The sequence below is a fragment of the Branchiostoma lanceolatum genome, chromosome 16 (assembly GCF_035083965.1).
Source record: "Branchiostoma lanceolatum isolate klBraLanc5 chromosome 16, klBraLanc5.hap2, whole genome shotgun sequence".
Taxonomy (NCBI): Eukaryota; Metazoa; Chordata; class Leptocardii; order Amphioxiformes; family Branchiostomatidae; genus Branchiostoma; species Branchiostoma lanceolatum.
The window spans coordinates 2,161,530-2,177,107 of record NC_089737.1 but is presented as its reverse complement, the minus strand read 5'-3'; the positions used below and the strand labels follow the sequence as shown (position 1 = coordinate 2,177,107).

Below are 15,578 nucleotides of genomic sequence, written 5' to 3'. Positions count from 1 at the left end.
ACTGGAAGTCCGGTCAAAAAATTTTTCCATGACCCTCCCCCCCATTTCAAAAAATTTTTCCATGACCCTCCCCCCCACCTCGAAAAAAATTTTCCATGACCCTCCCCCTACAGGTATCGTGTAAAAATGGTAGAAAAACGACCCCCATTTACAAAACAACTACGATATGGACATCGGGCGTCCACTTGGGATAGCTGACGCATGCTATAAAACAAGAACCGGGAACCAGCGGTTGTCGGTACCAGAGGCGGCAGCAAAAAAATCAAAGTGTATAGGGGGCAAGACAGTTGAGAAAATTTTGAAATTGGGACCCTTTGAACTGCTATATGAGAGACAAATTTTTCTGGAAGAGTTTGCTAAGTTTAATCAAGCAGATATATAGACATCTCTATTGTAAAAAAAGAAATACAGCTTGATTTTTTGGGGACGATGCCCTCCGACATATTTTTCGCCGCGGGAGGTGCGACATGCAACCGCAGGAAAATCTAAAAATCTTGAACCGTTGAAATGCTATTTCTCGAATTTTGATGAACAAATTTTGCTGGTAAACAAAGTAAGCTCTTGCATTTTAGGCTATTGAGAAGGCTTCTTTTTCAGTTTTGAGGGTCCCTTTGTCGGCATAATTTAGAGAACCTTGGCCCGTGTTAGAAATCGCCTCACCCCCCTAAATTGCCCAAATATATACGCCGCCGTTCCAGGAAGCCTCCGAAACCGCTGTTCTGCGTCAAATTGTAGCTACTACAGAACTGAACGTGGAACTGAAAGTTCAAGGAACGTAAAAATCACCGGTCGCCAGAAGTTCGCTGGTGACTGCCGCACGTAGTTCCAACTCATGTATTTTCCCATGAAATTGCCGCTGATTGACAGTCGGCAGCCTTTGATGACAGTCGGCGAAGGCACCAGAAAGACTGGATGCCCTGGGAACAAGGAAAGTCGTGGGCGGCGCCACAAATTTGAAGCAGCCGAATCGTCCAATCATGGGGAAGCTTATCAATTTAGTTGAAACATTATCTTCCTACTTTGGTAGAAATGAATTTTCTGTGCATCAATTCACTGTTCTGGATGAAAAAATGACATAACCTTGCTCCAGAAATTTGTCAGAAATACAGTTAAAAATCAATTCTCTCCCGCACTGACATAGAAAGGAATCTTTTATGTTAATAACAGCTTCTGTGCTGCTAAACTGCGGACTGTCAACTTCCAAATAAGGAGATTACCCGGAATCTGATACATTTACGGCTGTTCTAATAGTCCGAGGCCCACCCCGCTGATCGTCACAGAGAGGCGCACTCGGCCATGTCGGCTACTGTTTACGTTTAGGCGCGATGCTGCCGGGTGTACTCTCCAAGCAGGGCATGGGTTTTGGCTGGTTTTTGACATGTTTTTAGGCGTTTTTGTCGGGCTTTCTACTTTGTCACCTTTTTTTGTCTAGACAAAGTAGAAAGCCCGGCAAAACGCCTAAAAACACGTAAAAAAACAGCCGAAACCCATGCCCTGCTTGGAGAGTACACCCGGCAGCATCGCGCCTAAACGTAAACAGCAATCTCGGGCAGAAATTAGGGTGACGGCCACGCACTTCCGCTTGAGTGATGATGTACATGATTAGATACTTAATTTGCATAATTAATGAGGAAAGTTTATACATCCGCCAAATTCCATGATAGGCCTCTCAAACATGTGACATGTAACTGAGGAGGAGAGAAATATTAATAGATATCAATTATGCAAATGAAGACCTCGTTTGCATATATAAAATTAATGAGAAAATGCTATAACTCAAGATGGGCTTAATGGATGGTCTTGATTTTTGGTATGTAGATAGCTTACGTGATGCTTTGTATGATTAGATATAATTATGCAAATCAGATTTTCTAATTTGCATAACTAATGAGACAATTTCAAAAGCCCGCTGTGTTCCAGGATATGACTATTCAAATATATGACACTTGTAACTGAGGAGGAGAGGAATGTTAATGGATAGAAAATATGCAATTGTAGGCGTAATTTGCATGATTAATGAGAAACTACTATAATAACATACAGGTAAATGATGACAATTTCATACTTGTGGCATTTGAAAGTTATGTGAATGTGCACATCGTTGAATCAAATAATGCTAATAAGAACCTCATTTGCATAATTGATGATAATTTTAGCATAACCTTCTTTGATAAGCTCATACTTTGGACAACTTCTGTTATTTGGCTGAACACAATCAACTGGTATGATTCATGATTGATGAGAAACACTCCTAAATACGTCAGTCATAAAGGTTAAAATCATTTGGCGAAGGTATGAGGTCGTGGAACTCTAGTTATGTTTGAGAAGATAATGAGAGTCTAGACAGTGATCAGGGGCTGAATCATATGCAGATGTTGAAACTTGGAGCCAAACTTGCACACAAAATACTAGGAATCAAATTTCATTTTTTGTTGAATAATTATTCAGGGAGGACTTAAAAACAAGGACCTTTCAAAAAGGTAAGAGGACTTAGAAAAAATAAAATATCTATGGATTGGTATAAATGGCTCATATCTCAAAATAATTGAAGAAAACCAAATCTTATCAAATAATTCTTTTGAATAATCATAAATCCTTGTACATTCAACAAAGATAGTAATGTTTAGATACATGTACATGTAAGTAGTAGGCAGTGGTAGAACAAAATTTGTATGAAAGAATTCACTCATGAGCTATCAAGCTATAAAAACAGTTTAGAGGATTGCAAATTCAGATGAATGTCCTTGGCAAATGTCCTTGGTGAATGCCTAGCTAAAAATTTTGTTTAGAAATTTGCCAGACCAATCACGAACACAGCTAAAAAAGAAGGTATTTCAATCAATATGAGTTAGATTAATCATGCACTTAAAATCTACAAAGTCGTTCGCGCATTGGTGACAAATATTTCAAACAAGAAAAAAATGATATCTGTGTATCTAAATCAAGCTTGAATGAGTAGGCATTATGTTTTGGTGCCAGATTTTTCTTCCCAAAAACCCTTTATGTTTTGATATTGATGCCATTATAGCTTTGCTTCACATCTGTACAGTCAAAGCACAATTACGATTAGTCTAGCTCTAATAAAATTCTACTGATGATACATATACATTCTTGCTTACGTAGAAAATTGAGGTAGGTCTTTGAACAACATTTTTGTAATGCTGAAATTACATGTATGTAAACTGCCTGATTTTCTGACAAGACATAAGAATGAATACATAATATCTTTAAAGAAAGGAAGAAAATGGTTGTTGTTGAAGGATACTGTGTGTAATGGAAAAATGGGACAACGTCACTTCTTTTTGTGAAGTCCAAAGCATCTAAAGATGAAACAATTTGTTCCTTGTCCAACATCTACATAAAAAAATTGACAGCAAAATGGCAATGGCTGAAAAAAAAATCTGCACAAATCTAAAATCCTAGGAAAAAGAATAACTTCCCAACTTTTCAAACAAACTCGCCTTAAATTTTCCAAGTAGTCCTTAACATGAAAAATGATCCTAACTGTCCAAACAGAGCTTTAAATTTTTGTTGTCCTGTTACTCAATGTTTGGGAGCCCATGCTATATGGTATAATTTTTGTCCTGGGATGGAGGGACGGATCCTGGAGACTGTTCCCAAACCATTCTTTAACTATTCCCAAATTTTTTTATATGGAAAACAAACCTGCACAAAATTCAGTCCTAGGAAAAACAGCTGCAGGAATTTTCATACAACCTCTCCGTTAATTCTCCAAGTGGGAAGAATGATCAACACACAACTGTGAAAGTTATTGTCAACTTGTCTCAAATCTAGTGTCGAAAGCCTGGTTCATTCCTGCCTGTAACTCATCAGACATGTCACAGACATCAACCACAAACTGATCTACTCTGCTGCAAAAAGGACAAAAGGTCAAGAAGTTAACGTAAACCGGTGAGGTCAAGGGTGAGACAGCTATCAGGGGGGGCCATCTTATACTCCCCCTGGGGGAAACTTGAACTTGAACTTGACAGAGAGACTTTCAGCCAGGGACATGTCAGGGGGAGGTGTGGGAATAACCTTCTGGAGAAAATTTTTCAATTAAAAAAGAAAATGCCTTTCTTTTCAGGAAAGGCCATGTTAAATTGATCATATGGATGACCTCTATTTGCGCATCAATTTCCATCCAAAGAAGTTTCTTTACCGTTCGATAAATCGTACAAAGCTGCTGAAAATAAGCAAATATATGCTGTGAATTGCAAAAAGTTATTTTGGAATACGGATACTGATGTCGTATAATGACGAAGTCATTTCTAAAGTCAAAGAAAAGATGTGAAAGAACAAAAATGAAGAATCTATTGTTTAGTGTTTTTGTGTTTAGTCATTTGTTTAGTCAACCTTTTTGATCACTTAGATTTCATAATGAAGGCAACTTTTTTTGCCACCTTTATTTTCTTCATGCTTGCATCAGTTTTGGGGGTCCAAGAAGATGTCATCCATACAATGGAATCAACATGACCTAAAGACGACAATTTTGGTAGTCACAAATTTTGATTTAGCTGGTACAACAGCCCTAAGGGGTAGAGTGTGGGCCTTGCATTCAGAAGGTTAGGGGTTCAAACCCCAACCAGGTCATACCAAAGACTGGTACAAACTGATTTCTCTGCTTAGCAATCAGCAATTACCGTATCGGTATGAGAAAGAGTATGGGAAGTGAACACACACCACTACCAGTGGACTAGTAGCTCCCAACTGTAGAGGCCTATGTGGCCCAAGGGCTACAGAAATGGAGACAAGCACTGCCCGTATACACCGTGTTTAAAGGATTTCAACTATTTTACTGTTGTAGATGTGAACAAAAATCTCTTCCTAGTGAATGTGACTATATCTAGTCCCAAATAAACGAGAGATAGTCTTCCCTAAAGAGGAACCGAGATGAGAGGGGATATAAACTTAGCCACAATAATGTTCTCGCCCAAAAGCACCACCTACTTCAGCTAATTACAGCGGCGAGAAGCAGTACTCCAGTCAGAAGCTCTGAGGAAGGTGTCTTATAGACAGGACATCGAAACGTAACAGGTGAGAGACATTACTGGTTGTGTAAAAGAAAAGCTCCAAATACCAGAGATAGTCCTGTAAAATAAAATAAAAAAAGTAATACAAGCAGACTTTCACTTACAGTTTAAGACTAAGATGTTTAAAGGTCTGGTTGGTCTAAGGTGATGTTTGTCTGAAGACCAATAGTAAGAGATTGTCTCAGACTTGCCTTTATAAGAAGGGATGTGTGTAGGAGTGAGGCAGGGGTGGACAGAAGGAAATCAGGTAGCTATTAATCTGTGTGTGGTGTGTTGTGGGTGGCTCCATACACCTCCTTATCATGAATATGAAGTATCTTGTCTGGAAGAAATCTTAGAGAGGGAAGGAGTAAAGACAACTATGATGGTGGAAATAAAAAAGTATTTTGCTACAGAATTTCTGTAATAATTGTTTTGTTGCAAAATCTTTAATCAAAAGTCTATGAGGAAGCTCTTAAGAGTCTCATTTTATTCTTTGCTATCATTATCAATTTTTTCTACTCTTGTACTCAATATACAAATTAAGTGGCAGTTTGTGAGTCCTACAATACTAGAATGGAACACCCCTGATTCAGTCTGCACACTTGCTGTTTGATTCGCTTCCAAACAAGTAAAAAAACATAAAAAGGCAGATAAGTACATTCAAAGTCAAAAGTCTTAAGCCTTATTTAATATACTAGGCTATACGTATCAACAGCATTTTCTAAAGCATACCAAAATACTGTAGCTTAATAATGTCTTTCAAAAGTTTGTCTAAGTCAAGATCTTTAGACTTTAAGAACTCCCCAGAGGCTTTTTATAAAGATATTACAACGATTCACAAGTTACTGCTGCTCCACAACAGTACCTGCCACCCCATGGATAACCACTACATACCTGCAACCCTGATTGTTGTCAAACAAGAAATATGTTATCCCCTAGTTGACGAGAAAACAATGGAGTTATATGTGTAAACACATTGGGCGTTTACTGTAACTCTTGGAGACAATATCGAAGATAGGCAGGCTAACTCACCTCAATAACATACACGGTTCAGTCCAAGTAGCTTTACTCTAGACACAGAGACTGTTTTATGGTTTAAATGAGACACAAGGATCTAGATGAAATCACATGTGAAGGAAGTGGGGAAAAAAGTATACTGTGATGTAATATCTACTAATTACACATAATTCCAACAGGGTATATAATTCCACCACCCTGAAAAGATACATCCAAACAGATATCAGAGTCCAACCCAACATCCCCCAGTATAATACACTCCTGTAAATCTAAACTGTGCATACCTGGGTGGTGCTGCACTAGAGATCTCTCAAACCCACTGTTTTTCAAAGTGGCAGAAGCAGTTAACAGCTATAAAATTGGAAAACAATGGATGTAGAAAACTGGACAGCAAGACAGAATAAAACCTTGCAGCAATGGTCTACTTTTATAAGTTTGAAAAAGAAAATAAAAAAACCTTTTTGTACATGTCTCTTCCTTCTTTGTAGGTCCCTATAAGCTAACAGTGTGAGGTCGGAGGGTTGAATCATGTTTGTTTCCACCCCCTCAGTACAAACTCTGACAAACAGGACTGGTTTCCAATTGTTTGTGTCTCTCTTTACCAAGACACCCACCCACACATTTCTGCAAACACTCCAAAACACGCTCATGTATTCTCTCTATTGTGATCTACCTCTAGTTAAACAAACTGGCTCTATTAGTATTGGTACATTACAAGGTCCAAGGTCTTGTGAAACAAACAATGGTCTTATAAATTCATATGGTTTCATCATAACATTTATGCTGAATATGTTTGAGTTTTGTGACAATTTTCCACATGGGTTGAAATTGAATATACATGTAACAATCTCAAATTCTTTAATTGTTATTTGCAACACTGTAAGATGTCAAAATCATACCTTCAATGCAGAAAAAAATGTCTGCAAATATCTAAGTTGCTCATTTTGCCTGACTGTACTACAACCTTCTTGTTAGTTTTGTGATTTTTCAAACCTAAATCTTTACACCTGAAAGATTAGAAGCTCTTGATTTGTAATCATAAAACTTCTTCTGTCGGTACATCTTTGTATATGTATTTGTAAGCGTAATGATTAGACTTTCAAGTTACAACGATTCTCGGAATTTTCAAATGGAACAGGCCTTCCACAGTTCGAAGAAAATTGTCTTACTCATGAGCATACAACAGCCACACCTTGAAACACTCATTTCTCTGATGTGGGGGTCAATGACTCACATTTCAGGACATGACTTACTCTCGGGTTTATTTTTGTTGTCCCTCACAACTGTCTACAGTCAAACACAGACCTGTTAAACTTTAACACCATATTAGCATCTCCCAAAAACATTCCACAGCAATACAATGATAATTTTCTTCACAATCACATTGAAAGATGGACTTCCTAAGTACTTTCCAAGCAAAGCATTCAGCTTCTTTTGGATATCTTCTTCAGGTGTTTTGTTGCCCTTTTTATCATTTGTCAGTTTTTCTTATACATATTGCTTGTGTATATTATAAACAAGAAAGACTGACAAAATATACAAGTAAAGGAAGACCGAACGGCCAAGAAAACGTCCGAAACTAGCCGAAGCCTAAAACCGATGCTTGGACTATATCCCTAAGAACAAGTTACAGTCCTACATTGTACTTGGAGGTCTTCTTAGGTGTTTTGTCGGCCTTTCGATTTTGTCAGTTTTTCTTTTTCATACACTGGCTGCCAAAGGTATACAAAAAAGAAAAACTAACAAAACATACATGTAATCTATGGTAAAGGAAGACAAAGCGCCCAAGAAGACGTCCAAAACAAGCCTGAGCCTTAAACCTCTTCTAGGACATCATTCCAAAGAACTACTTCCATCCCTACAGTATAGCTATAGGTTGTTGCTGGCCTAATTGTCTGAGGGTGTTAATTACTCCATAAAGTTCAGGCCTGTTGACACAGCCAGCCAGCAGGAGGTCGGCCATTTGTACAGTCGACTGCACTGTTTGTTACACACTGGACAAACAGGGGAGTTGATTTAGGGCCATTAATTGTACCCCTCTAGTGGAAATTGATTGACTTGATCTCAGTTGTCAATGGGCAGCACATATGTAGTGGGCAATGATGACATAACCGGTTTGTGTAGTGTTACATGTATGGAAGAAAAGGTTGGACAAGAATAGCCAAGTCTTTGATGTAGAATTGAGTTAAAATATGTAGCTATCTTTTATGTATCTAAACATAGAGAAAAATTATACTACTGTACTACCTTATAATGTTGATTCTAATGTTCAAAGCAGTATCAAATTTACAAGGCAAAATATCAACCTACAAGCAAAATATAATTGTTTCTACTTGTTTACCTGAATGCTTAAAAACGAAATATAACGAAATGTGATATCAACACTTTTTATCAAAATTGCCCAAAATGCTTGGATCTAGCCCTTATTATATTGTATCAGTAATTAGGATGTTAAGCTTTATTCTATACCTCTATTTTGTATCACCTTTAATACAACATGTAGTTGTTGCTGTACATTGTAACGTGTATGATTGTCGTGCAATAAAGTTCTTCTAGTTCTATAAAATAATACCTGCTAGATCTTTGTTTAACTACATACAAAATTAGGGATAGCCTGTCCTAAGAACAAAGGAATGACATTATTTTGGCCCACAGAGTTGAAAGTAATAGGGATTGTGTGACTTCTTCTAGACATGAGAATTTGGTGACCTTGACAAGTCATCTGTCACTTGGTGCCGTTTCAAGGATAAGAGGTCCAAACCAACCAGTACCATATGTTCGTCTTGTATCCTTGTGTTCAAAGGTTATGTCTCCAGAGTCAAACAATAATGGAGGTAGCTGTTCTGTAATGATATTAGATGTTGTTTTTGCATGTAACTCTCTCCCTGCAGCCAGTGGCAATCTATCCTTTGTACATTGTAAGATATTGGACTGTACAATGTAAAAAATTGCTATGGAAAATTTGGAAAATAAAATGTAGATGACAAAAGAAAAGAGAGCAAGAAAAATATTTGCACAAATCATAGACAGTGCAAAATTTGTCACTTGAAATTCTTCTTGTATAACAATTGGACTATAGCTAGACTGTGTTCCAAATACTGGATGCATGTGCACCTAAAATGAGTTTATGTGGGTACACTGGAGCAACTAGATTATATTTTGTATAGGGTAAAGGTGTACACTTGTAAGCAATATATCTAAGTGTCAGAAACAATATTAGAACACCTTTGTTGCATTACTCTGGTACAAATGTTAAAATTCCAAACAATTTTTCAAAGCTCCAAACTGTGTTGTGCATCCAAAATTTTCAGGTGCAACTTTAGTTTTAGGTTGTACTTACTTGTAGGTGAACCAGTTCCCAAAAATGAATTTCCAACCCCGCTGAAAGAAGGAAGGCAACTCATACAGTAAGTCAGTCTAGTCCAGGGCTGTCTCCTGGACCTGTCCCTCCGTCCCGGGACGGACATTTGCTTCTTGGGATGGACAAAAATTTCCCCGCATGTCCAAAAGCTCAGAACTTCATGACACAAAATTGACAAAAAAGCATTTTCATTAACTTAGAATGACAGATTCAACAACGAAAATTAACATACAAAACCTCCCAAACAATAACTTGGACGCACACAGAAAAAATTAAAGCAAGATCTAGAGACTGTCCTGGTCTAGTCCTTAGCTAGATTACCGTGCTGCTCATAACATTACAATGGCAAACCTAATCTGTAGTGACTTGAGTCAGATAAAGGACTATCACATTCATGTTGTGAATCATCAAGTACTGCATGATTAGATTAACTCCACCCTTATTTGGTTATTCCAGTACTGTGCCCCGGTGTATATTGCTATTGCTATTTTGATCACGCTAGACTTTTAATCTATAAATCCATGTCTGATATCCTTAAATCCCTAATATCTTGTAGTAGTATCCTCTACATGTTATGTGTGTATACACAAATATTGAGAGCTACCTACAACAGATTTAACATGGATTTTGTTGGTGTGTATAGAAAAACGTTGTGTAGAAAATGAGTCAAACTTGTACTTTCTTCAAGTATGACATGTAAAAAGAAGGAAATACACTGCTATATCTATATGTTCCTTATGATATTCTATATCTGTACAGCCTGTACTTTGTATAACCGCCCTTCGGTGCAACACACCATGCCAGCTTGGCAAGGGTATCTGCTTGCCATCGCAAATTTGACACCTTAAAATGTCATTAAAATATGAACCACCCAGTCATAAATGTTTGTCATGTTACACCGGTCACCAAAACATACAACTGTTTGCCATCGAAATAGTCTTACAAGGATTTTTCTCACGCATTTGTGACGACGAAAGAATACTAAGTGAAACACAGTACACGTACATGTACATAAACATACCAACTGCTGAGGGTAATCCCGCAACAAAAGTTGGGTGCTTGTCCCTTTTGAGCTGATTACTCATCCGTGAAATGGGCTATACATTGCTTCATTTTTGTACAGAAACCAAAGATTTTGTTCTGTAAGCACAATACAAACATTGTAGATGGTAATATTATCGTGACAAATATGGTTTGCATGTATTATTCTAATATGTTCTTGGGTTTTGCTTGATATTCAAGATGTTACGATGGATTACAACAACAGATTGGAAAGTTGTTTTTCTCTAAGTCTAAGGCCTAAGATTTGACAACAATTTTGAAAATAAAATTGTGATTTTTGGGGCATTTAACATTTTTTTGGAAGTAACCAGTTTATGAATACAGGTTGCCCAGTGGGCAACCCAAGTTGAAACATCGCAAGATGATAAAACAGCGCATTGCAACTGTAACTGTAAGGCAAAGAAAAGCAGATTAGTTTGAAATGTTTGCTTACTTCGACTAAAGTTTGAAAACTACATGTATCACTGACTTTTTTTTAATGAAGGTTGCCAGCCTGATTATTTATACCAAGGTTGTCTAAGTTGACTTTTTTTAAACAAGGTTGCCCTCCAGTATGCATGTAGGGGTCTCAAACTTACAGTACAAAGATGCTGTCTTATCGGTATGTTGGTCCTTTTAGTTTTACGCAATTAGTTTACTGCCAAGGATACGGAAAAAAATAGGGGGATTTGAACCCAAAACCACCTAATCCTTAAAATCAATTCAACAATGTATTTGTCATGCATTCTTAGGTACAGCTAAGATCAATTGAAACAATAACAGTCGTTGTACACTACAAATACATTTTACATGCATGTAAATTACAAGTACAAAATCAAATACCCTTAGATGTATTGTATTGTGACTAAGAACGAGCTCCCAAGTACATGTGATTGTTATCTGACAGTTTAAGGTCTGTATTGATATAAAGGGGACAAAGTCGAGTCGTTCACAAGAACTGGACCTAGAACCCGGAACAAAACCTTGTCAGTAGCCAGACTTTAGTAATAACAAAAGTCTCTTAATCTAACGTCTCATCACTAATATAACGTTGTAGCCTGGAATCCATCCTCTTTGAGCTCTAGTTTGCTGCTCCTATTGCTCCTCTCTGTAGAATAGTCTGGCACCCATTTTTTATAAGAAAAGATACTGACACTCATGTTTATGTCAAGATTAGATTTGAGATTTATGTATGTAAGCCTATATTGTTTAGTAAGTAGAATCTTGAGATTAATTTTGTATTTCTATTTTGTAGGTTGTAGTCGACCGTACGGAAGTCACTGTACTTTTTGTTTTGTCAATAAAGCTTTGTTGTTTAAACGTTTGGCCCTTACATGTATGTCATCATGAAGTATTTCTATCAAAAGCAGTGTAACTGGGATGAAACTTTTGAATGTTTGTTCAAACCGTGCAACTTGGTGTCAATCAGAGCTCTTCGTTATATCTAAAAATATCACTTAAGTGTACTTTTACAGAATAATTGACTGCAGAAGTTATTAAAAACTGTTGCGTCTGATTAAACTTGTTTGTATTTCACTTTCTTCCTGATTCTATCTCCTCAAAAAACAAGTTATCAAACTGACAAATCTGATACGCACAATATGTTTTACATATATTTACACCCCTGCAAGCCTGTAAAAACAGTCATGCCCGCCGATCTCACTACATATGCAAATAAAAATCCCCCCCCCCCCCTTCAAAAAATGTCTACAAATCCACGTATCAGATCATATACGTGCCATCGGATTCACATGATGATCAGATCACCCTCCAAACCACAACAACCCGGAGTATCAACAAACAAATCGGCTTGCAGACGACACTTTCAGACCCTTCAGAAGAGTTTTGTGTCGTCTGGGAAGTTTTCCAGAAACCCTAGTAGGTCTGAACGATCTGTGCGGACCAGATAAATAAATATTCCACTGCCAACATTTGCCAAAACATCGTACGTCTCTCCGAGCTCTGCCCGGGGTTCAGGTCTGCACGGGTTTGCAAGTGGAAATCTAGCTAGTGCAAGCTTGTACAGCTATAATAGACTTTGCACAGCGGTCTGCACATGCGAAACAGTGTAAAACTGCAAAAATAGGGTTAAAATGAGGCGAAATCTGAGGTAAAATCGTGCAATTTTGAGCAAAAATAAACGCTCGTGATGTGCCGATCGCTTGATCAGGATGTGGCGGAATCGGCGCCCGTATGGTCGGCGGAAATGGCTACTAAAATCGCGGATGTACGAACACTGCACTCACCGTCTCTCCCGCAACGGCGACTCTCTGATCCCACCAACCAGTCCAGGGCCCGAGAAAAGCTAGATTTTGAGGTGAAATCCTGCAATTTCTGCTAACGAACCCGACATTGTTGACCTTTATCCCCACCCTGGGCGAGCCAGCCTCGTTCTGGAGCAGAACTCACTTCCGGTTTACAAGAGTTGGCTGAGTAGTGTAGTACGCGCAAGGGGAAGACTATTTATTGGAGGATGAATTAAACAACGGCTATACAAATTGTATTGTAATTTGAATAGAATAAACAATAATTACCTAATGTAACAGAATTTAGATTATATAGTAAAGAGATATATATATACTGTACAGGCTTAACCTAACTGTTGAAAAATTCATGATTTCTAAAATATACTAAACAAACCTGAGTGAGTGTACATTCAGCCAAGGAGGTTTTATATAGATTCAGCACAACACCAAAATCTGCACTGAGCTCATGATGTGAAGTATGTTGATTCCTATTGCAGCTGAACGTTCAATACATACAGCTCACCATGCCAACGAGTTTTGGCACTCTATTTTTTTCTTATCTTTATTCATGCATCTTGCGAGTAACGTTAGTCCCTTCAGTTGCAATAACTGATTTCCAAGGGAGTCCTTTACTATAACACAACAAATTAGAATACAGATTAAAAATGCTAGCAATTGACATAAAATTAACTTGAAAAGCATTGGGAAAAGCAAAACAAGTGGGATTTCAATGTATTTGCCTAAAACTACGAGTTGGACAGATTCAATGAATTGTTGATCGTTCGTGGGAGTTTTTTCTCAGAAATGATGTGTGGGGCCTTACAGGAATATAAGGTCAGCAACAGCCTGGGGCTTTCACTGATGGTGGACTTCAATCGTTCTGGAGTCATCATCAACAACAAAGAAAACAAAATAATTCAAAAGGCTAGAAGTACTCCCCAAGCAGAGGTTGGTGGAGAAGGTTGTGACCTTTTTTATCTAGTATACGTAGCTATAAGGGGTATTATCAAACTTGACGTTCGTTTTCCGACCCCTACCACCTACTAACTATCATAAAGATCCATCCATGGTGTCGGGTTATGCTGTCCACAAACACACAGACAAACCGAAAACATAACCGGCTCAGAGTCATGGCGAAGGTAATAACCCATGTACTTGTGGGCGGTATTTCTCCTGAAAGACCTCAGTACTAGACTCTACCAGTCTCCCCGGGTCGCTGGGAAAATAGTAGAAATTGGCCAAATAGAGTCAAATGTTTGAGTCTGCAGTGGAGCCTGGTAAGAGAGGCTATCCTCCCACTCTATCCATTTATGAATTCTCAGAAGGTTGCTAGTCCCCAATCGCACAGTCATACATATTGATTTTATCTTGTATAACAAGGAATTTTTGGAAACATTGTATTGAAAATAACAACAACAGTTTCCCAAGAGCTACCACAGATTGAAATTCATTACCGCACTCAATAACGCAAGAACAGTCTGTGGAAAAGTTCAAACCACCTGAGGAAGCCACCATTAAGTGCACCACTCCCCCTGAACGCTTTACCCCAACTTTCGGTCTTGTTCTTCGCAAACAAGAACAAGAACTAAAAAGGTCAAACGCAAAACCCAATTATCATTAAAAACGTGGGACTTTTCATCAGCCACTGTCTCCAAAGAAGAAGTCACCCCCCCCGTAATGTTGTAAGTAGTGATATGCATGGAACCGACACTTGTTATCATTGTTACCCTGTCTACTGATTATACTCTTGCAATTAGCCTACGAGCATGAATTTGCAAACAAAAGTTATATTATTGATACAAGGGGGACAAAGTTAGCCTCCATAGCAGGCTCTGAACCGGCCTTTTTGGGGGCTAGATAATACACCTTTTGCAGCCAGCCCGTAACCATCAGCCACCCCCGTAACCATTTTGCCGGGAAAATGGTTACGGGGGTGGATGATGGTTACGGGCTGGCTGCAAAAGGTGTATTATTTAGCCCCCCCAAAAGGCCGGTTCAGAGCCTGCTATGGAGGCTAGGACAAAGTAAAGTTGTTCAATGGATCAACGTAACATCTGCTTGTGGGTTAGCCTCCATAGCAGGCTCTCTGGGCATATTTTGGGCTTATAATACGCTTTTTGCTGATGACTTCTCTTCGTATACTGGGTCGTTTGTGCAGCCAGCCCGTAACCATTTAGCCCGGTGGCGACCCAGTACAAAAAGAAGTCATCAGCAAAAGACCCCCCAAAAAGGCCCAGAGAGCCTGCTATGCAGGCTACTTGTGGGCGGTATTTCCCCTGAAAGACCTCAGTGGAGTCTGGTAGGAGGCTATCCTCCCACTCTTATCCATTTGTGAATTCTCAGAAGGTTGTGAGTCCCCAATCTCCCAGTCATACATATTCATTGAATCCTTGTATAACAAAGAATTCTTGGAAACCTTACATTGAAGATAAAAACAACAACTTAAAGGCAGCCAAAGCAACTAGAAGTGACTCGGGCGTCCTGAAAAGACGCATAGTGGTGGCGCCCATGCGGCCCATCTCCATTTCTATAGCCCTTGGGTCACACACATTTGTGCAAGTCACTACAGCAGGAGGGTGCTGATGGTAGTGTTGTATGTGTTTAACTACCACACTCTTTCCCAAATGCAGAGTGCTAACCAGAGAAAGCAGTATGTACCATTTTTAAAGTCTTTGGTATGACCCGGCCGGGGTTCGAACTCACGACCTACCGTGTACAAGGCGAACACTCTACCCACTAGGCCATTGCACCGGCCATGGCCAAAGCAAGATCAGGGCCAAAAAATGGAAATACAAAATATGCTGACATCTTTATGGTAGTGACATCTACTAACATTGTTAAGCACATTTGCATAAAAACTTCCCTCTTTTATGATTTTAAAACCGTGCAAAATCGATG

At 38.6% G+C, this 15,578-nt stretch overlaps 1 protein-coding gene across 3 annotated transcripts in view; it reads right to left on the bottom strand.

Annotated features, from left to right (window-relative positions):
- Positions 1 to 12,837, bottom strand: part of LOC136421442 (fibroblast growth factor receptor substrate 2-like) — a 28,492-nt gene extending 15,655 nt beyond the window's left edge. Inside the window, exon 1 of one of the 3 annotated variants that reach the window (XM_066408750.1) lies at positions 12,681 to 12,837. The gene's annotated coding sequence lies outside the window, so the exon portion shown is untranslated. Of the gene's footprint in view, positions 1 to 6,489; positions 6,613 to 9,372; positions 9,759 to 12,680 lie in introns of those variants that run through there. The other 2 variants (XM_066408753.1, XM_066408752.1) reach the window with 2 other exon arrangements.
- Between the last annotated feature and the right edge of the window lie 2,741 nt (positions 12,838 to 15,578).